Genomic DNA, 26,355 nt, shown 5'->3' on the forward strand with positions numbered 1-26,355 from the left:
GAAGAGGCCCCTTATCCTATCTACGTATCAGTCCCTCTAAAATGCTAAGGGGTTGGGTAATTTCAGTTCTGCTCCTGGTTTGGCCTTAGGCTGACTGGACGACATTGGGCCAGTTACTCTCCCTTTCTAAACCTCAGCTTCTCCATCCACCCAAAAGGATTAAAACTACTAGCAGGAACCCTCTTCTCCCACGGATTTGGCAAGAAATGTGGAGTGATGAGTTGCTTTGAATTTTTTGGAGCAAGGCTTTAATGAATTGCTACAGTTTGACTATTGAGTGGCTCATTACATGGTTCTTCTTACTGTCAATTGTAAATCATGCAACATTTTTGTTGTTGAGCCTTGTTTGAACTTTTTACTAAGGAATCACCCTTCTGTCATTATTCTTCGGAGCTGGTTAGCAATATTCAGTCGGCCTGAGTTATGAAATGTCACTTTGTGCTCACATAATGTAATGTGGGAATGCTGTGTGCTGTGTGGTCCTTCTTGCCTAAGAAGGGGGGCCCAAAAATCTTGTGAAGGCTGGCAGTGAAATGCTGGAGGGGTTTGAAAATCATTATGAGAGTGGCAGATGGTTTCATGGGAGCCATGTAAGTAAGTAAGCCATTTTGAAGTATCAAAATCTCGATTTAAACCAACTTATTAGTTGTGTGATCTTGGGCCACATAGTAACTTCTCTAATCTGCTCCTTTCCTATCTGTAAAATAGGAAGAGTAATGATAATAATTATAAGGTATATGAAGTTCTCCAGCTGCTTTACTGACCGATTGTAAGACTCAAAGAAGTACAGAAGGAAAAGCACTTTGTACCTGTAAAGTGCTAGGTAAATGCTAATTCTTATTACTTTAGTTTTTCTTCCCATCCGAGTCAGTGTTTGTACATAACAGATAATAAAAATGTTTCTTCAATTGAAGCCAGGGGTTTTGTTGCTTTTTCTGGTTTTAATGATTCCAAAGACTTACTTGCATTTGGTTAATTTTGTCAATCGGCTACTTATTCATATCTCATTGCCCATAAAGACACTCGCCCCTATGAATGCATCAGTACAGACCAAACATCACATACTCCTCCTTTCCCTCCCTCGTATCCGGCCATTGTTATACTCGTGAAACTCCCATCCCCAATCAATGGAGGTTTTACGTAAAAACTGAATTCAGGATATGAGTGCAGCCTCAGGAATTCCAGGCTTGTGCTGCTGATAAAGAGAGTGTGTCAAACTGAAAATACCAGAGAAATAAAATTCTCCTGTCCAACCAATGCTCAGGTTTGTTTTTGTTTAGGTTTGTCTCTGTTTTTGAAGAGTCCTCCTGGAATATGACACACATAGCTTTTACAACCTTCCCTTGGGAACAGTTTAAAATCCCCCCCACCCCAGCTGGCCAGATGCCCCACTGGCTCTCCTGACTGATTCACCTGTGCCACCACCTCTGTTCTTGTCTCAGTGTCCCTGCGGTCATGAGAGAAGGCAATATAGGGCCAGGTCAGAACTTGGTTCATTCAGAGCGGAGCTAACATTTCAGTCCTTCTCTAAGCTCTGCTTTACCATCCCATTCCAGAAAGCAGCGTTTTCCAGTCTAGGAGGAACTGGACATCTGAACTCCCCTGAGCAACGGCTGTGAATTTGTTTGGGTTGTGTTGGTCTGTCTGAAGCATCATAGGTTTAACTGATTTAAATGGGAGTGAAAGAACAGCAGAATGAAAGAAGTAATTTGTCTCAAAGATGGTCCTCTGTCAGTGTCGAAGTCGGGAATAATCATGGCTGTTTTCCCACGTGAGACTAGACAAAGCAAGCTTAGTCTTTCTTCTCATCATGCGTCATCACTGCTGCAGGAGAGATTGTATCTCTGTCTTCCAGGCTATGCCATGCAACCAAATACTATTATGTGACCAGAAGTGAGAGGGAGAACATTTGCCAATATTTTACCCACACTGAAGCCGCTAAATACTGACATAAAGAAAGGAACATGAAATTGACAGTTCATTTTAAAGTGCTCATCCAGACATTTAGGATTGAGGATTCAGCGCTTCTCCTTAAATCTTTTTTCCAAACATGTTGAATAATGTACTAGAGTTGTATTCCTAGCCAACAGAATTGGGATTTCACAGTCCGTGGGGCTGGACATTAAGTTGTTCAGAGAGTGATCTAGAGTTCTTCCGAAACTGCAGTTTAGCTAAAATCAGTCCTATTTCTTTGCCCCGGAAGACAAGTGACCACCAAGATCTTGATGCTGTGTTGAAGGATGAGTCTGTTTTTTAGACAAAAACCACACAGTGAAGGTAAAGAGATGGTACAGCATCCCGAATATGTATTTCAAGTTATGAAGAACATCTCACACAATGGAAATAAATGCCACCTTGCAGGAAACTCACTTCATTTAACAGTGGTGTCTATCTCTGTGAGGTTGGATTATATGAAGGTTCTGGGCAAACTCATCCTCCCGCCATCTTAACTACGTCCTATGTCTTGCCTAAACATTTACACATTTGGAACGAGCTAAAATCTCATCTTTTCCAAGTAACTCTGAATGTCTGGTTTTCGATTTGATTTGGGTAGAAGAGAGCAACTTTTTCTTGGGCTGTGGAAGGTTCAGATATCTCTCTTTTGAGAAGCTTTATGACAGATATGGCTCTTGCACAATTTTTAGGGTGAGGGATTTGGTAAACGTCATTAGTAGTTCTCAACTTCCTTAGCCTTATCTCAAAGGCAAAGGAGAGTGGCAGATGTAGAGACACGTCTTAGAATCATCCAGTAGGGTTTCCTGTAAAGGTGGGAATGCTGTGTTCTGCACTGCCCAATATGGTAGCCACTAGCCTCGCAAACTCAAGTGGCCACTGAGCACTCGCAACGTGGCTGGCGAAAGAGGGACTAAATTTTTCATTTCATGTCACTTGACTTTCGTTCATCTAAATTTAGATAGCCATATATGGCTAGTGACTCCCTATCAGATAGTACAAGTCTATATCATTCACATCAAAAGCATCTTAAAATCTGAATTCAGTCAGAGGATATATTTACCTGGATTATTTTTTATTGAGTCAGCTGTGTGTTGTCCAAATGGAGACTAACACTTCCACTTCCTCTTAGGACTGACATTAAACCAAACGAAAAGTAAATGTCCAGCATTATCCAGGTACTACCAGGGTTGGCCTGGAGCTGGAAGTAAGTTTACTCTGTAGTCTCCCGGCTTCTTCACCAATTCTATGCTGACCTGTAAGAATATAATGCTTTCTTTTCCTTTCAATAAAGTGGAGGCACTTGGAATTGATCATGGGGATATTCACAAATTGTGAGTAAATGTATATTGGACTGGCCAAAAAAGGTATGGGCTTTTTCCATATACCTTTTCATTGAAAAATGACCTCAGAAAAAAGGAGAATCCTGTACTACATGGTGATTTGAGTTTATAAAATGCCGGCATTGTGTTAAATTATTTTTAAGGTCGTTTTCAGTTCTGATGCTTTGTGCTGCTGTGAATATATGATTTTCTATTATGTAGGACTCCATCCTATTAATAGATGGTTGGCTTTTCTAGTTCCCAGATCCCTATAATTTCTTGTAGGAAGATTTCTCCTTAAGTATAAATATTAACAAGCCAACTTATTTTTAAAAAGAACTAGCTAGAGTGGCTTCTTTGAAACCCCAATTTCCCTCCAATGAGTTTTCCCTTGGTTTGTACTGTTCTGTGGTACTGTCAGTTACCAAGATCCAAAAGCCTGACATCTCCGAGACAGGAGGCAAGTTCTCTCTTTCCTTTGTGGCCCTCACCCATGGATAATAGGAACATAGGACATGCTATACCTGATGTGGCTTCAGAAATTAGCAAGAGGAATAAACACCCTAGTCTTTCTCCAGGAGACACACAACAAGGAGTGGACCTGTGGTGGCTTTTACTTAGAAAGTCTTCAGGTTGGGGCACCTGCGTGGCTCAGTGGGTTCAGCGTCCAACTCTTGATTTTAGCTCAGGTGGTGATCTCATGGCTTGCGAGTTGGAGCCCTACATCAGGCTCTGCGCTGAGAGTGTGGCGGCTGCTTGGGATTCTCTCTCTCCCTCTCTTTCTGCTCCTCCCTTGCTCACGCTTTCTCTCTCAAAGATAAATAAATAAACTTAAAAAAAAAAAAAAGAAAGTGTTCAGTTTGACATCACTGTGAAGGTCAGTCCTATGCCCATCACTGAATCTGTGGCATGCATTTTTGAGTCGAATTGCTTAAAACCAGGATGGATCGATGCTGCAGAGAAAACAAGGCAAAGTTCCCTGAAGCCTAGTGCTACGGGATGGTTTTAGGAGTGACGAACCACTGTGGTCTGCTTCTATACTTGCCTGCCCTCCAGAAAGGATGAATTAAAATACAGATCAATCCACAGGCCCCAGTGAACGACCAGTTAGAGTCTCTCATAGTCTCATCCCGATTACGTATAGGCTCCATAACTAGCTCCATATTTCTGTGCCTCGTGCATTTTCAGAAAAACGTCCCTTTGGGTTGAAAACTTCCACGTTTGTTCTTTTTAGATTTTGTCGGGAACGAAGTGAGGAAGTGTGTGTAGAATACAATTGTGTGGCCGTCGCAATTTGTAGTTACTCCTGTCATACTGCGTTAAGCATGGGTTTTTAATGTTTGCATAAACTCCTTGAGGGCAGACTTTCGGCCAGTTTTTCCTGGAGACCTCAGCACCTGGCACAGGTTCATGTACTTAGCGAGCACCTTCTCTATGTTAGGCGCTGCGATACGGTAGTAAAGACAGGCGAGGCTCCTGCCCCGTCACATTACAGTGATGGAGGGAAAACAGATACTGAGCCATTTGCTTTCAGAGCAAAGAGCTCTGTGAAAACGGAAGTGCAGGGTGCTTCAGGGGAGCATAACCTGGGGACCTGGCCTAGTCTCAGAGGTCAAAGGTTTCCCTAAGGAAGTGACATTGAGGGTGACCCTTGAATGATAAGGAGGAGTAAGCCTAAAAGAGAAGTAAGCCCTCAATCTGTCTTGGCCGAATTAGCGGATGAATGAAATGGCTGCTTTCCTCCCCAGCTTCGCCGTGGCACGGCTAAGTTCAGCATCACAAGCTCCGTCACTCTATCCAAGGTCCCTCCAGGCCTTATCTGTGCGTCCATGAGCTGTTTTCTTAGCTTCTCTCTTCTGCAGTCAAGGCAAGTGGAGTGTAATAAAGAAAATGGTAAGAGGACAATGACCTTTGGAGACGTTACCACACCAGTGTTTAACTGAGAGCATAGAATATACAGGTAGTGGTTGATATGCTTATAATATCCCATGCATCCAGAAATTTCAAGGGTAAGAGGATTCTGGGAGGTTGACTTCCACCTTGGAGAATTCCAGTTGGCGGAATCAACTTGGTCTCAGCTTGGCGTGACTCCTCACCCGCAAGGCGAGGCCGCTGTTTGGCAGACAGAGCCCTGGAAGCCATGCTCACTGGCTTTGCTATGAAGGGCTGTGGGTCCTTAAGCAAGGGCCAGGTCTCCCCAGGCCTTCGTTTTCTCACTGCCGAAGGGGGAGATCCTGCCAGTGATAAATTTACCTCAAAGCCATGTTGTAATAAAGACGGCCTTGAAAGCATTTCGCAAGATTAAATAAAACAACAGCAACAAGTAAACACCTCCTTGAGGAGGTGGGCTTTCCTTACCTGGTGTTTCCTTTTCGGAGAAAGCTCTGTGATCGGAGACTTTAGAGAGGCTCAGAGCTGGGATTGGCTTTCAAGATCTTTTCTGGAATTACTGGGCCCTTTACTTTAAAACAACCTTGCAGGAGGCATCTGTAATGATGATGATGATAATAATAATAACATTTATTGAGTAGTTACTGATGAGCCAGGCACTGTCCTGAGCAATTTAAATGCATTTTAGCACTTCATTCCCACCGCAGCCCATGGAATACATCTATTATTAGCCACACTTTACCCATGAGAAGGGGTGGAGGCATAGAAAACTCAAGCGACTTGCCAAAAGCTATGCAGCTAGAAGGGTCTGTCTGATCCCAAAGACTTTACTCACTACATATGTGAAATATTTTCAGCTTTTCAGAATAAGAGTTCGGGGTTGCTAAGTGACTAAGCATATACAATTAATTATGCCTTCCCTGGAATACAAGAGTGTTAACATTAGCAGAAGTTTATTTTTGCAATTCCTTTGGCCTTCTGGTGTTTCCACATGCCTCCACCCCTTTTCCTAACTGTATTGCTCTCCTGTTGTTTAAAGGGGGGGTGGGGGCCGGGGGGCGGGAATCTAGTTTCAAACTTGTCCAAATAGAAAATGAATTGCATTTCAACTGGCCAGCGCCGCGGCAAAGGACTGAAGCACAGATGCCAGGCACGTTTGGGGAAAACCTTATGGCAGTGCAGGGGCAGTGCAGGATCTAGGCTATGTTTTATTACCGAGATCTTAAACAATTTTTAAGTGCCCTCTTATTACCTCCCCTCGCCCCCATCCCACCTCATCTACTGGGATGCTAAAGAGAGAAAACGACGTCTCTACCTTCTTGGGATGGAAACAATAGACTTTGCCTGTGCTACTTTTATTTCCCCACTGGGGAATCTGGGAGCTGACCTGATTGAATTCCGCTGGTAGAGGTCATGCTTTGAATTCAAGGCAGAGGAAAAAGCGAAGAAAACATTTTGCAATGATACCCCCCGGGTCCTGAGCACACTGGGGCCTCTCCTCGCTGCATTGTGGTCTGCTGATAAGGATAACGTGGATGACAAGCGGAACATTTCCAGGACAAAGGAAATTCCCTGTTTCATTGTTTAAAGGAAGCCACCGTCCAGCTCAGGAGAACCTGGTTTCAGGCACAGCAGATTTCCCTGCTGGCGGGCAGCAGAGGCAGGCCAGTGAGGCTGGCAATACAGGCTGCCTGTGAGCGCCGTCTGTCCCTAATTTCATCTGGGGCGCACTGGCGTGGTGGGAAGTCAAGAAGGGGTCATTGCAGTTTATGGCATTTCGCAGGGGTTAGAGATGTCGGCATCACGGGCTGGGAGAGTTAAAAGCCTTGATTCGTACAATGTGGCCCATTGAAGCATCACAGAAAAAGCACCAGGAGATTTAGAGAAGCTGATCTGGTTTTGAGTTTAAATTCTGGACCTCTTTTTCTCCCCACCCCCTCCGAGCCAAAATGTCAGAAAAGGGCCTGGTTTCCCTTTATGGAGTGCAAAATAAACAGATCTTCAGCAGCAGGAGAGGGGCCCAGCTCCCCAGCCCATAATGCCAGAGCTGAGGGTGGGGGGGGGGGCGTGGGGAAAAGTCTTCTGTCTGGTTAGTATTTGGCATTGACTTTCATTTTCTCCAACCTCTGTTTTCTAGAAGCCTGCCTGTACGGGAAGTACAGGAATAAAAGAGAAGCTGATCTTGGGGGTTTTCTTGCCAGACTTCAAAGGAGGTGGTGGATTTGGGATTTTTGATAGTTTGGGGAGACATTTGCAAAATTAAAACTGCTTTGGGGAATTGAACCCAGAGACCGGGATCTTAGCTGTGGGCCGGTCCGAGGGCACTGCTCTTCTCCCCGCTGGAACCTGAGCTCGCAGGGCTTGCTGCGGGCCCCTCCCAGCCCCGGGAGTGCACCGAGCCCTGGGCATCGTGGGGTCAGCTGTGGTTAGCCTGGCCACAGGGCCCTGCATTCCTTCTGGGCTTTGCTTGGTTTGGGTGGGTGTGACCACGAGTTTACTCTGGAGAACACTGAGACAAAGAGTCTAAATTGGGCAGGATCTCGAATCTAATGACTTGTTTACAGATCCTGTACTTTTTCCAGGGCCGGGAGGAGGAAGAGGAAAGGGCACGCTGGTCACTGTGGGCATGGCACATTGTTGTTTTTCATCCTAAGGAGGTAGAATAGTTTCAGCCAGCAGCGGGGCATCTGCCCGGCAGCCAGTGGGCAAAGTGGCCCTCTGTGTAATTTTCCAAGGTGGGGAGGAAGCAGCAGCGGCCTGGGCCTCTGCCCACCGGCTTGGCTTCCGGGGAACGTACCCGCTCCAGGGAGAATGCCCGACCCTGCCACATGAAAGGCCCTGTTTCCTCCCGCTGTAACTTCAAGCGGTGGGGGAGATTACCCTCTTCACCCCTGCTCCAAGCGCACCCGGAACCAGGGTGCCCAGCGAAGCCCGTGCACCTGCGATGGGGCAGAGGAGAGAGCGCAGGGCCCGTGTCAGGAGAGAGGAAATGCCCAGGAAATTCACTCGCTAAGAGAAAAGCAGGCTCATGAAGGTCTTGCTGTCAGGCGGTGTGTGTGTGATGATTGCTAAGTGTAGGAAACTCCTCTGAAAGCCTCTGTGCTGCCAATCTGAAGCCTTCTTCCAGCTTCTGGCAGTTCTTCTGGGGCCCAGAGGTGCTGCTTCCAAGACATGCAGGCTTGGGGTTTATCCCAAAAGGAAGGTGTTGGACTGCAGGGAAGGGAGGGAGGAGCCTGCATCCACGTGTGTTCCTTTTAGTTCCCCCACCAACCTGTGAGGTATATATATCGCAACTCCCACCTTGTGATGAGGGAACTGAGGCCCAGAGGTGTTAGGTCATTTACTCAAGGCCACACGGCTGCTGAAGGCGTCGTGCCGCATCTGCTCTGCACCCCGTTTGTGCAGGTTTACAAGGCAAGGCAGTGACCCCTGTGTGCCTGAGCTGGGGAGGAGGTGGCCCTGAGATGCAGTCCGTCACCTCTCCTGGACTGTTTCAGTCGGGTGTGGCTGAGTTAAAGTCGTGCTTCAAGGGAATGTGCGCCAGTCCGTGGGTAGAGGAGTCCGCATCACAAAGCGCGGGGGATTCTTGTTATCCCAAAGCCCTCAGATGTTCCCACAGGGGTATCTAAGGCGGCGCCAGGGATGGTGGGGACGGGTTGTTCCTGGGAGCCTCTGAACAGGGAAGCCTCATCCATAATGGCATCCCCAGAAAACATTCACTCTAAGACATCTAGGGGTGCCTGAGTGGCTCAATCGTTAAGCGTCTGACTCTTGATTTTGACTCAAGTCACGATCTCACAGCTTGTGGCTTCGCGCCCCGCATCGGGTTCCAGGCGAACGGCGCGCAGTCGGTTTGGGATCCTCTCTCTCTCTCCCTCCCTCTCTTTCTGTCCCTCCCCTGCTTGTGCTCTCTCTCTCTCTCTCTCTCTCTCTCTCAAAATAAATAAACAAAAACTTTAAAAAAATTTTTAAAACATACACACAAACTCTAGGACATCTATTAACTCATTTGAGTGCTGAAAGGCAGGCAGGACAGCCATCCTAACCGGAAAAAGGGGACCCGGATGTCGTAGACTGGAGTTCTAATCCCAGCTCCTGCTGTCGACCAGATGTGTGATGCTGAGCAAATCACTTCACTTCTCCTAGTCACAGATTTCGCATCCACGACATGCGGGACTCGCTCCCCACGAGATTTGGGGTACAGAGGCGATTCTCCCCAACCTTCTGAGGCTCCCCCAAAGCTGGTGATGCAAAGCACGTTTCTGAACACCACCACCTGCCCTTCTTCCAGCCTGGCTGGAATCTGACCAATGGGGAGGCCAGGTCTGCAGGGAAGGAGTAGGTGGCCAGATTCCTTTCCACTTGTTTCCTGCACCTGCAAGAGAAGAACAAAGGCCATTATTTGGATGACTTATTGTTTCGAGCTTTTGTGTGTTTTGCTTTATTTATTTATTTTTTTTGTAACTTTACAAAAAGCAACATGCATGCTTTTCAGACTTCAATTGTTCCTCGCTCCTGACTATCCCAGCTCACCACCTTGCAACCGGCCAATCACCGGATACGTCTTCGTGAATTGCAGCAGATTTTATTACTTATCGATGCCCCGTGCGGGAGGTGGAGGGTCGGTGAAATGGCAGAAGCTCAGAGCAGCTGAGGGTGGTTGGACTCAGTGGAAAATCCAGAAGTGCAGATGTGGATCCAAATTGGGCTGAAAATCTCATGAGATCAGGCTTTCTCGGACTTCCTGCTTTTAGCCTAAGCAGTGTGTTCAACATAAACGAACTTTCGGTATTTTGAAACTTCCGTTTCTGATCTCAGAACCTGGAAGTCAAGAGCTGTTGTGAACATTTCCACAAATTTTGTCACGGTTGTTCTGGAGGCCGGGTCGAACCCAGTAATTATGGGGCGTTAGGACGTACCACAACCACAGCAGCCTGCCGGGACGGCGACACTAGAGGGAAAGCGGGGCTCTGGTTAAGAGCTCTGGAGACATGCAGGACTGGGTTCAGATTCTTAGCTCTGCCACTTCTGGCCCTGTGACTTAACCTCTTAGACTCTCAGTTTCCTCATCAGTTAGATGAAGAAAATGTACCATTTCATAATGCCGTGAGGACAAAATGGGGTGTGTGCACGCACGTTCGATCTGTCCCCTCTTTTCTCATATGTGTGTGTCTGATACGTGCATGTATGTACGCGTGCGTGTATACGTGCATCTCTGTGTACATATATACAAAGCATATGCGTCTGTGTATATTACTTACTTACAGCTTGAACATGTTCTCCTGGGGACCCGAGGGAGCCAGTGTCTGACAGGTGTGGCATTTGGGAGTTGCTGACATCTTGCTAATTAACTCTCCAGTGGGGCTTTGCACCAAGGCAGCGAGGGCTCTGGGTGCACAAAGCATGAGTTCCCTGGACCTGGAGAGATCTCAGGTGCTCTCCAGCCACAAGTGAGACTCACATTGGCCTTGGGAAGCGGAGCTGCGTTCATCACGTCTGCTTGCGCCGCCCTGGCTTTTCTTGCTCTCCTCAAACAAGCCGAAAGTCATGCCCAGCAGACACGTGCCACAGGGCAGCAAGGGGCTGTTGGAGCCCTGCGCGGTCATCGGTCAGAAGGAAGAGAGCTGCGTAGGGATGAGAAAGGAGGGGAGACAGAGAGTCAGGGACAGGATGGTAAGGTCCATCACAATCCACCCAGCGCCAAGAGAAATGGCTCCCTCAGCACACCTGCCTCAGATGCTATACAGGCTGCTCCTTCTTTTCCTTTTCTGTGTTGTAGCTTAAGTTTTTCTTTTGCTCATCAAATGCATCGTGTCTGTTTTTTAATGTTTTAAATGTTTATTTATTTTTGAGAGACAGAGCACGAGTGGGGGAGGGGTAGAGAGAGGGAGACACAGAATCCGAAACAGGCTCCAGGCTCCGAACTGTCGGCACAGAGCCCGACGCGGGGCTCGAACTCACAAGAACTGTGAGATCATGAAGTCGGACGTTTCACCGACGGAGCTACCTAGGCGCCCCAAATGCATTATGTCTTTTTGAAGAATTTTTTTTTAAATAGTGACTTCCAAAGTAATACATCAGCTTTGGATAAACTTTGGAAAATGTGGAAACATCATGAAAGAAAACTACAAAAGCACCCGGAGTCCCACTGTGCGGAAAATAACCGGTTAATGTGTCGGTGTGTTTCCTTATAGTCTCTTTAGTGCAAATATCTAGACATATATGCCTTCTTTTTATATAACCAGAATCATATTGTTACCAGGTGGCTCAGTTCTTGCCCCAGATGCACCAGAGAATTGGAGACCCAAGATCAGAATGGGGAGAAAGAGTTTATTGAGTAGATAAACTCTTTTTTCCCTTTTAAAAGGGAAAGCGGGCCATTGCGGGAGCCAGAATGGCCATGGCCCTGAGAAGCTCTCACCGCATCCTTGTAAACCTGTTTCCTGCATATGTACACTATTGTTTTGCAATCTCCTTTTAGTCTCTTCTTACTAAATTGTAGATGTTCCCTGTATCATTAAATACTATTCTACAGTATTACTTTAAAAAAAATTTTCTTTTTAATGTTCATTTATTTTTGAGAGAGGGAGAGAGAGAGAGAGAGACAGAGACAGAGCGTGAGCTGGAGAGGGGTAGAGAGAGAGGGAGACACAGAATCCGAAGCAGGCTCCGGGCTCTGAGCTGCCAGCACAGAGCCCCACGAGGGGCTCGAACTCACGAACCTCGAGATCATGACCTGGGTCATGATTAAGCTGGCGCTTAACCAACTGAGCCACCATCACCACTTCTAATGGATGCACAGTAAATCATTAAATGAGGGTTAAGTGCTGGGCTTTCAGTATATGTTGTTTTGCTTCTCCCCCGTTTCTGGACCTGGGATGGCATTGTTTAACAGGGCTAGACTTACTTCTTTTTGATTTCAATAAAGTATTCTTTCTAGCCTTTAGAAAGAAACCCACATGAAATGCTGAAAAAGGGATGTTAAGAAAAGTCACCGAGTCCCCCTTGAGTCATAAAGCCAGAGGCCGGGGAGGCGGGGCCCGCCTCAGCTCACCTCCCTGGCCTCGCCCCACGGAAGCCCCGCGGAGACCGGATTACGGGCAAACCCAGGACCTGATGTGATAGCACAAAGACACCCACAACTCCGAATTTCCTGCTGCCCGAGGCCTCTTTTTGCATAGGATGTTTGACTTACACATACGTGGAAAGCAACTACTAAGAATAGAATAAGAGCTGCCTCTTTTCTTCTGTTGTCAGGCTCCTCAGTCACTGCTCAGCAGCTCCAGCCTCTGAGGCGGCCGTCTGCCACTCGTCTGCCCCCTCACAGCAAACGGGGTCAGCAGGGCTGGCTGTCAGCAAGAGGCCGGGCCCTTTCCCCTTCTCCGTGTGTGGCAGAGGTTGGGGTGGTAGCCGTCTGAGGGCTCTTTGTCTGGCGAGGGAGCGCGATCTCTGCCGTGGGAGGGAGCCCCCCTGGCCAGCCCCCTGCCCTTCCCCCTCCAGCCAGCCAACTGATTTTCTTCTCCAGCCTCCACTTCTCTGAGTTTGCTCAACTCACCTCGAGAAGCTGGAACCTCCCGGCCGCTTTGGTAGAATCAGTCCTTCCCGGTTGAGTGCTGACAAGTTTGCCCACGAGAATTCTCTCTGAGCCCCTCAGGACCATGGCGGCTGACCCCTGCATGATGCCTTGCGAAGCCGGCACGGGCAAGCTTCTTCACGAAGGCCTTGACTCTCATGGTGCCACTTAGCTAATCGTTCGTTCATCCCCCTAGCCATGCACTTAGTGCCTCCCGTTCCGGACACCGTGTTGTGCTAGTGGTGGGATGGAGAATAAAACAGACAAGATTCCCTGCTGCTGTGGAAGATACAAAGAATTATGAGCAAGCCACTGGAATCAAAGAGTCTGTGGTGGGGGTCTCAGGGGAAACACCCCCTGAGTTACAAAAGACCCTCGATACTTTTCCATGCTGTCTGACATTAGGATCCTGTCCTTAACCTACCCCCGGCCTCTCTTGAGCCTGGCTCAGCTCACAGCTCTTCTAGGTGCTGAGCTGAAGAGAGACCGATTTCTTTGTGCAAGATCCATTATGGGCGGGAGAGCGAGCCTGGCTCAAGCATACAGCTCCACAGACCCTTGTGGTCAGGGAGTTCCTAAATGAACTCGAACCTTTGGGGGCTGGGATCTGTTTACTCTTGGCACACTGGGATTTCCTGTTTCTAAGAAAACGGGCTTAGATGCTCAGCTGCATTAACCAAACAACATGTTGACGCAAATGAATCTGAAACTTGCCAGCTCCAGACTCCCTAGAAGGTCAACTTTAAGAATGAAGGGATTGAATGACTTTTCAAACCCTGAAGCCAGGTGACCGAGGCCAGGGATTTATTGTGGGGGACCTCCTATCCTACCCTTCTAGTCTAAAACCCCACTGACTAGCTTTGGAGTCAGAGACTTCCTGGTCATCCTGGAGCAGGGAGAGGGTGGGAGGAAGATTTCCTGTGTCCATGGCTAGCCTTGGACTCCATCACCAGTATCCCATCTGCCTGAAATGGTCACCAGTAGCTCGTTTCTTTGAGCCTCCGGGAAGCTCACGTCAAAACGCAAAAGTTACTGGTTGACATGACTTGAGTGGTTGCATTTACTATATAAGCTTAGCTGAGCAAGGTCCTGTGAAGGTAGCAAACCGAGCAAGTTTTGACAGGGTGTGGGGGAGGGGAGGAAGAGAAGGCAGAAGAGAATTTATCAAGGGATGCCTTGTAGAGAGGCCCAACCCAGAGAGGGGAAGGCCCCACTGGAGTACAGGAGGAGGATGTTCAGACAAGGGGCAAAACGGGCTGGAGACACCAACTGGGTGATTGTAGACATCGAAAACCCCTCCTGGCCTACTTGGCTACAGTTGGCCTTCACAGTAAGCATTCACTTTCTCGTCTGTGGCCCTGGGGTATAAGAGAGCTCTGCAGGGGTATGGCTGCTCAGGCTCCAAGGGACACAGTTCTCTCTACTGGGAAGAGTTCTGCAATTTTTATCAATACTTGAACTGAGAAACTGAGTGGTGTGGCTTCCACCGTAAAGTGCAACACTGTGGTTCAAAAATGTGCAAATTATTGGGGATTTATTCCATAACAGAAATTATGCTCATTGAGATGTGGCTAATTCATATCGCTGCATCCAGCAGCTAATCAGAGGAGGTCAAGTTCTCTTGGGGATACCCTGTCTGGAGAGTGATACAGTATGCAGAAAGTCCACCTAAGGACATCTACCACAGTCATTCATTTTGTATTCTGATCATGTATCGAGTGATGGGAACCGTGGGGGAGTCTCCAGAGAATGGGGAGAAAAGAATATCCATGACAACTGCATACGAGTCCAGAACAACAGTGGAGTAATTAAAGAGAACTGAGGAGAAAGTGAGGGAATCAGGCAGTACAAGGGAGGTAAGCCAAAAAAAAAAAAAAAAAAAAATCAGAAGGAAAGGAAAATCGTTGTGGGTTTGGACTGGTGTGGGAAGGCTTCATGGATGAGGTACGTTGTGATCCAGGAAGGCTCGTCTTCATGGGTGTCTATATCTTTGGGTAATAAAGGGCCTCCTGAATCAGTATCTTTCCAAATGTTGGAGGCCCAGGAGCATGACGAGCAGCAGTGGCTACGCGTAATTTTACGAAGCTTGTGCACAAGGATCTAGACATTTCAGAAATGGAAATAAAAGAGTTGAATTCCTAGCGCCATATATGGCCTGAGCGTCAGGAGGTGGCTACGTGTGGCAGAGAAGGAAAGAAGGAGGACAGGTAGAGGAAGAGTCCACTGGGGATTCCAAGGGATGGATGAATGGAATCCATTCCGTCTTTCATTAATTTAATGATCACACATGTACTGAGCACCTACAACTTCTGGGCAGTGTGCAGCATTGAGAATGCCGTGATGCGTGAGACATGGTCCCTGCCTTTGTTAAACTCAGCGTCCCCTGGGGGAAACAGGCGTATACGGACACTCAGAGGCTAAAGACCAGGAAGTGCTTTTGCAACATGTACAAAGTGTCACAGGAGACCAACTGAAGGAACAACTAACTGCTGGAAAGAGCTAAGAGGGTTGGGGATGGCTCCCCAGGGTGCAGGTAACAATGGAGCTGATTTCTACAATGACTCGGAATGTACCTGACAGGGTATTCCAGGGAGAGGGAAGCGGCACGAATGGGAACATGAACTTGGGAAAGAGCGTGCCATGTTAATAAGAGTGCCACAAAAGTTGAGGGAAGCTGGAAACTAGTCAGAATTGACTCGAAGTGACTCTTAAAACACTTTAATGCCAGGCTGTAGAGAATCAGATTTTATGTTGCAGGTGACAGGAAAATCAGTACACATTTTCATAAGACAGTATGGCAACCAATATTCCATTCAATTCCAAAGAGAACATATCCCAAGCCCTCAAGAGTCTTCCCCTCCCCCCCCCCCATAAATTTGGTGAGGGGCAAGTGGAGAGAGAGGGTGAGGAGAAACATGACCACAAATAATTCTGATATGAATTTAGAATAGGTTCGTTGTTGTAGGAGAGGCACAAACCAAGGGTTCTGGAAGCAGAGATTCTCAACAGCCCGGGTTTGTCTCTGCCCATTCAGGTCGAAGCAGGCCTGATTTGGAGGACCAGCCCTTTCTCATCAACTTCGTAATAGGACCCTGATTCTCCCTTCAACCCCCAGGAGAAGTGTTTTCATCAGGGTCCACAGAGAGTTATGGGGTTTAAGTTGGGATGCCAGCATATGAAAAACACGCAAAAGCCCCCCAGAATAAGCTTGCCAGCTCACCGTCTTGACAGGCCTCCATGCTCTGGCCAGGGGTATGACTCTGGGCTGTGACTCTAGGTTTTCTGTTGGTTTAGATAAAAACTATAATTAGCTGCCACAAATACAGTGAATGTGGGAGGGGCAAGGGGAGACCCGAATGTGAAGTGTTTTCTGGATTCGTTTATTTCTGGCTCCTCGTGTTGCCTCAAGTCTCTGTTCAGCTAAATACAGTTGACGCTTGAACGACACAGGCTTGAACCTTGCGGGCCCACTTATACTCGGATTGTTTACAGCAGGGCGGTATAAACATATTCTCTCTTCCTTATGATTTGCTTAATAATGTTTTCTTTGCTCTAGCTTACTTTTTTGTAAGAATACAGTATAGAATGCATATAATGTACAAAACATGGTGCTAATTGCCTGTTCATGTTATTGACAAGGCTTCCGGCCAAGAGTAGCTGTTGGGGGGCGCCTGGGTGGCTCAGTCCGTGGAGCGACCGACTCTGGCTCAGGTCATGATCTCGCGGTTCGTGAGTTCGAGCCCCGCATTGGGCTCTGTGCTGACAGCTCAGAGCCCGGAGCCTGCTTCGGATTCTGTGTCTCCGTCTCTCTCTGCCCCTCCCCTGCTCACACTCTGTCTCTCTCTCTCTCTCTCTCAAATAAATAAACATGAAAAAAATTAAAAAAAAAAAAGAGTAGCTGTTGGTAGTTAAGTTTTGGGGGAGCCAAAAGCTGGAGGTGGGTTTTCAACCGTACAGGGTTCCACGCCCCTGAGCCCCCACGTTGTTTCAGGGCCAACTATACTTATTTTTCAAATGTAAAGTAACACCCTAGGTGAGCCTGAACTCGATCCTTACAGAATAGTCAGGAATTTCATCAGGGTCTCCCCCATCTCCTCCCACCCACCTCTCCCCTGTCCCCAGCAAGCACAGGTTGTATGTCCACACCTGTGCACGTCTTTGAGCAGTGCCTCGGAAACTGGCCAGGTCCCTTTTCAGATCACGGCCAAAAATGTCAGCCTCTCACATCTCACCTGTGAGCACAGGCCCCGGGCCCTCTCTGGGGGAAGGAGCACCCTTCATCAAACCCACCCAAAGGTGTCCCAGAGCCCTTCACTCACAGAAGCCTGGCAGAGAAGTCAAAGCAAGGATGTGGCCACCACACAGACCTTTTGCATGTAATACACGATTTACAGACATCTTTCATCCCCTCCTTTTATTTTCTCTCCTTTTCTTTCTCTCTTGCTCTCTGTTTGACTGAGTTGCCCCAGGGCTGGTGGTTTCAAAACTAGCAGCTGCAAACTTATGAAGGAAAAAAAAAAACCCAAACCACAAAAACCCTTCTTGTGAAAACTGTGTGTGCCAGTCTAAAAGCGGTAGGCCATGCGGGAGGGAGGCCTGTTAACGTGTCAGGAGGACAGAAGCTTGGAGTGTGAAACAGCAGCAGGGTCTTTATAGGGGGGAGGAATTATACGCGTTCAGGGCAGGGGGGAGTAGGGGACAAGGCAGGAGAGGAGTTTGGGAAGAGGGAGGAGTCCTAGCTGGCCAGGAAAACCCTCAGAGGAATGGCTCCCTGCATCAGCTGAGCTGTCTGAAACAGTCTGGCTTCCCAAATGCAAATCAGACCAGCTGTTACTTCTGGTATCTTCCCGCAGAAGACCCAAGATCCAGCCTCTACTCTAGGTCCACTCAAGGACTTTTGAAGCACATAGTCACATGGGTGACTGTGTCCCAGCTCCTGTCTCAGCCCCGTTCTCCCCAGCGAACACCCACTCGTACTCACCTATGTATTCACACCCTTCAGACCCCACTGATCAAACAGAGAGATACCTCCTCAAACCCAGCCCCAAACTCCTGCTTTATTGCTAATTTCAACAAATAAGTCCCTCTAAGGGAGTGGGGAGTAGAAAGGACATGAGGAGAAATCCTAAGACCCTCTTAGAGCATCAAGTCCTCGTCTGGCCCAAGACAAAGAAAGTCCTCAGAAGTTTCATTGAGCGTGAGGTCTGGAAAGAAGAATTCCCAGAGTTGACATGAATCTGGCCGGGCCTCTTTCTCCTGACTTCTTGCCGTAGCTCCACACTAATACCATCTTCGGCCAGAGCAAACAGGGCACTTGAGTCATTTGGCCAGATCATCGAGAGAATGTCCTTGCACCCTGCCGCATGGATGGGGAGAGCAGGCCACTCCTAGGCCCACAGACACAGACAAAGGAGGTCCACCCCAAGAGGCCCCTGGGGACAGCACTCACTGCCAGGCACCATGGGATGAGCACAAAAGAGAGGGGCGAGGTACAGCTCGATGAAGAAGACCCAATGGCCCCCAGCTGTAAAAATAAGGCAAAAGGAATGTCCTGTAAATTTGAGTCTAAGCATTGGAGGAGAAGCAAAGTTGGTGAAGTGATCAAAACTGGGTGGGGTTAATAAGAGAAAGCTTCAAGGAGGAAGTAAGTTCTGAGTAGAGGTTGAAGGAGGGGAGGGACAACGGCTGGGGTAGAGGAGGGGGAAGAGGAAGTGTGTCCTGTGGGGGAGGGTGGTTTGTCTTTGGGAAGGGTAATATTGATTGCATGGTGGCCCTGGGAGCTGTGCCATACTTGAGGCCCTACCTAGAAGTGATATCATTTGGATATATTTTCAAGGAGGAGGAATACCACTGTTCACTTCCAGTTGGCATGTTGTGTAAAGGAAAGACTTCGGAAGGAGCACGGTTTGGAGTCAGGCAGCTCTGAGTTCAAATCTTAGCTCTGCCACCAGTAAGCTGGGTAACCTCCCAAGCTTCACCTTCCTGAACTATGAGATGGAGGAAATTACTTCATAAGGCCACACTGGGGGTGAAATGGGATGCGAAAACTTACACAAAGTGCCCGGTTTTGTGCCGGGAAACTAGCAGCTCCTCAAGCAGTGGTGACCGTTGGTGTAGAATTGGTAGCTGATGGATTAGAAAAGCCGCCACAGAAGACTGCTTTCCGTTTCTCCAGGGGAAAGAATCTGTAGGGAATCAGGAGGCCTGGGTGCCAACCGCAGTGGCCAGGCCCCGGTTCAGCCTTTCAGGGCACTCAAGACTTGAGTCAGTGCCCACGCGAGGTCTATGGGAGCGAGGTCGTCTGCTTGAGAAGCAGGCACATCCCACCACGTGTGCTAATAGGTGTTTAAAAACCAGCTCTCCAGGTCTGTGCACCTGTTTCCATGATGGAAATCCTCCCGCCGAGGTGGACTTCTAGATCTCTCTGTGAGGTCACTGGATGTGCCGCTGGGGACAGATGTGTGAGGTGAGCTCTCGCCAACCTCTACCCGGCGGCCCGCATCGCAAGGGCTGGCCGTGGCCACGTCAGAGCAGGCTGGGCTCCCGACCTCCACACCTGCTTGTTTGTTAGGTAGAAGGGTGCAGCGCTTGAGGGAGGAGGAGAGGCATCCCCTCTCTCCTCTCTGTCCCGCGTTGGGCAGAAGTAAAGGTTCCCTCCCAGCCCCCACTTCCCCTCAGGACAGTTCCATACTGACTAGCAAGTTCGTTTTCCTCACAGGCTGAAACAGAACAAAACAAAAAAGGGGCTCTGTCCACTGGGCCTTGGGCAGAGTAGCCCAGCAGGGAGAGGAATCCGAAGGGGACAGCCTCAAGTGCCTGTGAGCCAGCGGTGCCACAGACTCGCTCTTCCCCGCAAGTGCCGTGGCCATGGTCTGCCCCTGTGGACACAAGGAAACGAACGAGGCAGTGAGCTTCCAGTTTCCAGTTTAGGTGGCCGCAGGGTCTGGCTTCATCCTTAATGAATTTTCTGGCAGGGGCTGTCACAGAATCAGGGAATGCCGGATCCAGAAAGATCTCAGGAATTGTCCGTGAGTCCCCTTGCTGCCCAGGTGAGGGTACTGGGGTCAGACCCCTCAGCCGTGTCGTACCTAGAACCAGACTTCCCTTTCTTGCCTGCTTCTGGGTGGTTCTCCTGTAGCCTGATGCTCTTACATTGTTTTCTCACATCATCACGTTCGTAATTCCTGCGGTCCCTGTGAGCATGAGGTCCTTCGGGCAAGTTCCATGACTTTCCTTTCTTGCATACTGCCCCCCCAGACACCTAGCACAGTTCTGGGGGGACCTGGGGGCCAGCCGATCAGCAGATCCGCTCCTGCTTGGCAGTAAAGGAACTAATAGGAGGAGTGGTGGGAAAAGGAACAGAATCAGGACAGACACCCCCCAAGCAAATTCTGTCTTGGGGATTCCCTCCTTCATTTATAGGGAGTATCTTGTTTCGCTCCCCAGTTTACACCAGCTCTTCCTAAAGAGAAGGGAATCCTGTTTTCCTCACATCGGGCTGTTTGGTCTCATCAGCGGGGAGCATCTGTCCCCTGCTAGCCACCTCTGCTTTGTGACCCTGTATACATGAGGACGCTAAGGACACCCAGCCAGCCTCTGCCAAGAGACTTTGTTATGCCGTGTTTAAAAGAAAAAAGGCAGGAGGGGGGATTAATGGAGTCACAGGAAGTGAGATTATTACATTTATAAACACTGAGCCCGTGTTCACATTTCAGGTGTCCTGATTTATCTCACAGGTGGGAGGGAAGGACTTGCTGGCAACCTTTCACTCAGGGCTCTGAGTCTTGGAACAGGATTTCCTCTGCAAATTGTCGAAGATCAGATAAAAGTCTTAATCTCGGGCGCACACAGCCGCAGGCTTTGGCCCCTGCCACTGTGTGCTCAACTTTCAATAATGAGTCTCAACAATGGTTTGAGACTCAGTACGGTTAAAGAGGTGGGAAAGAAAAGGATCGGGCTGGAGCTATATGAGGGTTTCCCCGGGCACTCTGCATCCACTAAGGACTCCTGAACGAGTACTGGGCTCAGCACAACATGGGTCCCTTTTTTCACTGCCTTTGGCCTCCATGCACCAAGTAGAAAGCACACAAAAACAGACTCAAATACCTACCCCCTTTTTTGGAAGGACAGAAACCAGAAGCATTCGCCTCTGCTTCTTGGGCTGGGTCCTTCTGAGCCAGCCTGGAGGCACACGTCCCAGGCATTGGCTGGCGGGTCTGTGAGGTTGGGAAAACGTTTAAACTGTCCTCCAGAATATTTGCGCTAAGGGGATGCCTATTTTTTTTCACAATGCATCGTGTAAGTTTCACGTCTTTTCAGCATAGGAAGAACCAAGACCACATTTGTGAAGAGGCACTGTGTCAGAGGTTGCTCTGAGGAACGATAGTGAGCCAGCTGCCCTCTGAGCAGTTCAAGTCCCAGATAGAGAGTATATTAATCATGTTGAATGAGGCAGTCAACTGAGTTAGCGCAAAGAGTGGAAAATCCTGAAATCAGGGTCTATACTCCCCAGGAGTCTGCCTGATCTAAAGTCCCACCTTGGTTTCATATTCTTACTACCTCAGCTAGGACTGCCCCGTATTATATAGAGTCAGTTATGTGGGTGCTGTGCTGAAAGCTTTACTCGGATTCTCTCACTGAATCTTCACAACCTCCTTATCCCCATTTTACAGATGAAAACCTGAACCTCAGAGCAGTTTCCTGATTTGCTCAGAGTCACCCAAGCGTGCACCTTCGACCAAAGCATTTACCCCCCCCCCCACCCTTTGTGGGACCAGTATTTCAACAGCTCACTGTTCCTAATGCTCATCCCCGTGTTTATTCAGCAGGTGGCACAGGGCCAATCAGAGCAGCCGAAAGCCGCAGCCCAGCCCAAGAATATGCGTTTTAGTCTAGAGTTCGATGAATTCCAAGGAAGTCACATCCAAAGCCATGAAGAATAACTCTGCTCTGAGGGAGGAGCTAGAACGAGGGCCCTTTTTCCTTTCCTTCTGACTGCTCCCGTTTAAGAACAAAAGTGTTCTGCGGTGCCGGGGCCCCGCAAGCCCGGGTACCCACAGCTTTTCTGTTGGCTCTGCCCTAGTAGGATTCCAGGGAGCTAGAGCAAGGGCTGTGTGAGGGCTACATTATCAAGGGATGGACTTACTTATTTGCCAGGAGAACTTAAGGGGTCGAGGAGAGGGGGTAGGGAGCAAAGTCTAATTAATGAGTTTCAGGGGAAACTCAATCTATGGAATGAATGATTTTCCCAGACGGGTGGTATTTAGAGGCTCACGAAAATCCTGCATTTTTCCATGGCTGTTTCCCATCCTTTCTGAGCCTTGGCTGAATGGATCCGGAAATCCTTTGGAAAAGAAAACGTGCTGGTCCGTTCACCTTGAAAATGAAGAAACCAAAAAGGCGTAATGTCCCTCTTCCTTCTCAGGTGGATTGATTACTTTTACAAGCACCTCAGGAGGCCCTGCGGAAAAGGCAGATGCCATGTCCTGTCCCAGTGAAGAAGTTCATAATAATCTGTGCAAAACAGCACCCTGGGATAAACACAGTGTGGCTATATATATACCCTTGGCCGTTTCCTGCTGCTCTTGAAGCTTGTGCAGGCTCGAAGGTAGGGTGAGGCTGTGACCATAAGCCACACGGTGACATGTACATTAGCCATGCCCTCTGCTTCCTGTGCTGCTGACAACCTGGGCTGGATTAGCCCAGCACTGCTGGGGGACTGCCCAAGGGGAAGAAGCCCCTGACACTTGACCTTGTGGTGTCTCTGAGGTGTGCTCTTGTCTTCTCTGGGTTCAGGTTGCCAAGCTGCAGATAGATGTCGGTGAGAAAAACACCAAAGAGCCAGCAGGCATGTCCCACCAGGACCGTCTGCTTGTGGAACTTTTGCACCACAACAGAAGAGGTCAAGTACAAAAGGGTGGTTAGTTAGCAAAGGAGCGGCCCTCTTGCTGTTAAAGGGACAGCATCAGTAAAACACTTTCTGAGCGAAGTTGTGTTAAAAATCACTTGGCAGGACCCCAGGGTCGCAGCCACGTGCTAGAAACCCACAGCGCTGGAAATAGTAACCATGATTTGAACTGCAGAATCACCTCTCATTTTAGGATTTCAAAATGCTCAAGCAGACATCTCACAGTGTAATTTTGGAGTGGCAAACGGGACGCCCGCTTTACGAAACAGTGAATTAAGGCACCAAAACATGCAGAGACTTGTCCCAAAACCTAGAGTAAGTCATAAGAGACCAGAATAAAGCTCGCAGCGCCCCCCACCCCCTTTCTCCACCCACCCAGCCAGCGGTCAGCATGTTATTCTGTCACACCCTCCTACTCCTTTAGGAGACTGTGGGGCACAACCTTGCACTGTTCAGAAGCTTTTCAGGAAACCCTGATGTGTAGACAGAACCACTGTGAGTCTACATCACTTGGACCCACATGTCCAGTGCCAGTTGCTGGATTAAAAAGTCTGTAATTCACTCAGGCAGCAAGTTTTGATTGAGTGCTTACTGTCTGCCAGGGGTTGTGCTAAGTCCTAGCTGTGCAGGTAAATGAAGGAGACCAGACACCCTGCCCGCATAGCCTTTTAGTCTAGTGGCGGGAGAGACGTCAATCACACTTCTGCACAAATGAATATGTGAGTAGAAATGTGGTATGAAGGAAGAGGAAAAAGGTAGAGTGTCCTGAAAAAGAACTTAAGGCTGGATATCGTTGAGATGGGACCTCTCAAGGAAAGCCCCCCCCCCCGAAGAGATAATATTTCCACATAAGTAATAAAGATGGGAGGAAGGACTATGCAACCTTGCTTCCAACACCTACCCAAAGCAGGTTATGATTCTAAGAAGCAGCTAGTTCCAAAAATAAATAAATAAATAAATAAATAAATAAATAAATAAATAATTGCTGTCTGTCTTGAGCGTGCCTCCCTCTTGAGATAGTTTGAGTGGTTTACGGCAAGAAAGGAAAAGAAAAGTGAGACCTATAGGGAGGTAGGGTCCTCCAGTGACCTGTGGTGAAGATACCATTAGGGCATTTCATTGCTTCCAAAACGTGGCTGAGGGATGTTCAAAGGGGTTTGTTTTATGCAACAGGATCCTGTGTTCAAAATAGTGTGGTAGGGCGCCTGGGTGGCTCAGTTGGTTGAGCATCTGACTCTTGATTTTGGCTCAGGTCATGATCCCAGGGTCCTGGGAGCCCCACATGGGGCTCTGTGCTGAGCATGGAGCCTGCTTAAGCTTCTCTCTCTCCCTCTCCCTCTGCCCCCTCCCTGCTTGCGCACTCTCTCCTCTCTCTCTCTCTAAAAATAAAAATAAAAATAATTTTTTTTTAAATAGCGTGGCAAACTCTGGGTTCTAGAAACATACAAAAGCCTCTTTGCCTCAGGATTGATCAGAACGTTGCATGTGCTAATATAGCTCATGAACCTGTAAGGAAAGGAGAGGAGCAGTGTCTTCTGCAGCACTTTCCAAACAAATGCGATACTGGAACAGTTTGTTCACTGAGCACCTAACATGGGTTCAGAGATTTGTGTCTGCCTAAGACTCACTTGGGGACTGTAAAGAGTACTGGCTCCTGGGCTTGGCTCCTGAGATCCTAATTCACTAGGTCTAGAATGGTCTAGAATTTTATTTTTAAAAATTTTATTTTTAAAATTTTTAAAATAAAATACACCAAGTTCAGGAGCCAGGCTTCCAGAGAAACTAACCAGGCTAGTACCCTGAGGAACACGTCAGCAGCTCTATTCATTTCCAGGACAAGCTTTCTGAACAGAGCTAAGTTATTGTTTATATATATATATATATAATTATATTATATATATAATAATATATATACACATATACGTATCTATATACACATATATACACACATATGTGTATATAGATACGTATATGTGTATATATACACGTACATACGTATGTATATATATATATATATACATATATATGTATATATATACACGCATGTATATACAACAACAACAGCAATAATAATTAGAAGCAAAGTGAGTAACAGACCACAAATCCGACCTTAGTCTACAATCTGTGGAGTGTCTCACGTCAAGCTACAAAGACCACATTTGTCCTTTTGGACTTGGTGGGCAGGAACGTCATGTGTGGTAGAAGGCTGAGAATTCCTGACGCTGTGCAAATACAGGATCCAGCAGAATGTTTTCTGATGTGCCCATCTGTCTTTGTCTAATTAGTCGCTTCTCTTTGGCCGCCTCCCGTCCTTTCAGATGGAACAAAGGTACCCAGAAAGACACATCTTAATGCATTCATATGCAAAGAAGTTTGTGTCTTATTTTCTCTCCCTCTTGTCCTGGGCCCAGAAGAATGAAAAAGCCTGGGGGGACCGGTGCTTTTCAGAGGTGTTGGCTCCCACAAGCTCCGCCTATCTGGGTTGTGATCAGCATAATGGGAGGGTGGCGGGTGGGAGGGGGAGGGGGGAGCCTGAGCATATGACCGTGACCAGAGCTTGCTGTTGAGATGCAAGGGTTCAGATTACTATTGCCTAAGCCTCAGCAGCCTCCCAGAGCTCCAGGCTCCACGCTGCAGACAGAAAACACCTTTGCAGTCACACACCAAAAAAAAATTCTAATACCATCTGCCGGAGATCTGACCAGGTTCGAGGAGACACAGGACGTGAGAAGGAGGCTGTAGAAAGAGGAGAATGTGAGCAAAACTAGCGTTCTCCTTCACATTAAAACAACCCTGCCTTGTCCTTCTCAGAACATTCTTTGGCCCGAAAATTTAGAGACAGGGCCATACTTGTGCATGTGCAGAGACCGGGATTTTCACAAACGGCAGGTCTAGGGGTGAGTGTTGTGTAAGAACCCATATAAAGGTGCACGATTGAACCTTTTCAAAAGTTGGGGATGATTGTCACTGAAATGAGGATGGGAGGAAGGAACGAGTGACATCTCTCCAAAGATAGCTGCACATGAAAGGCGTTTGTCCTTCTCACCCACGAGGTCTGCCTCTTAGTGCGTTTTGCTGGGTTTGCACTAATGCTCTGGCTGGTGGTCATTTGCTCTCGGTGGCCAGTTTCACTTCCTAGTTTTGCCGAAATGGCAGTGAGGCCTGTTGCTTGGGCCTGCTGTGTCACTGAAGGAAGTGTGCAGTTTTAAAATGTCAAAGCCAGCAGCCTCGTGTCCAGTGCGTGCCATCAATCAGCAAGTGTCCCTGGGCCTCTGATGAGCCCACTGCGCATTAAAACGGTGACTAACAGATAAAAATCTCACCTTAACGCTCACCTACAGTCTCACGAAGGCAGCAGGATCACAAAGCAAAGAAAAGTGGTGTCACTATAAACAATTAAACGTACTCACTGCCGGTGTGTTTTGGGGCAACGAATGCATTAGAGAAAGTGTGGCCCCATGGAAAGCCTGGGTTTCTGGCATCTGGGGTGCTGGGCTCGTGTTCTTGTACTTAGCAGCTTTGTGACCAGGAATGAGGTCTTACCCTTGCAGAGCCTTCCTTTCTTCATCCACAAAATGGGGAAGGGGAATAATACTACCTACTTCCCCATGAATTATGGTATTAAATAAGATCATAGGTGTGGGAAAGCTCCTATTAAGATAAATGTCTTGAACTATAAAATAGTCTAAAAATCCCAGTTATTACTATTG

The 26,355-nt window shown here is 48.0% G+C and overlaps 1 protein-coding gene and 1 long non-coding RNA gene across 2 annotated transcripts in view; one reads left to right on the forward strand and one right to left on the reverse strand.

Annotated features, from left to right (window-relative positions):
- The window catches only part of FLI1 (Fli-1 proto-oncogene, ETS transcription factor), a 120,670-nt gene that overhangs the window by 15,001 nt on the left and 79,314 nt on the right, over nt 1-26,355 (forward strand). The window lies entirely within an intron of this gene.
- On the reverse strand, nt 4,496-6,647 carry LOC115524466. Its single transcript, XR_004344206.1, has 3 exons — nt 6,553-6,647; nt 5,634-5,762; nt 4,496-5,131 (listed from the first exon to the last, which is right to left on the reverse strand). It is a non-coding gene; the product is annotated as an uncharacterized LOC115524466 (long non-coding RNA).

The sequence above is a fragment of the Lynx canadensis genome, chromosome D1 (genome assembly GCF_007474595.2).
Source record: "Lynx canadensis isolate LIC74 chromosome D1, mLynCan4.pri.v2, whole genome shotgun sequence".
Classification (NCBI taxonomy): domain Eukaryota; kingdom Metazoa; phylum Chordata; class Mammalia; order Carnivora; family Felidae; genus Lynx; species Lynx canadensis.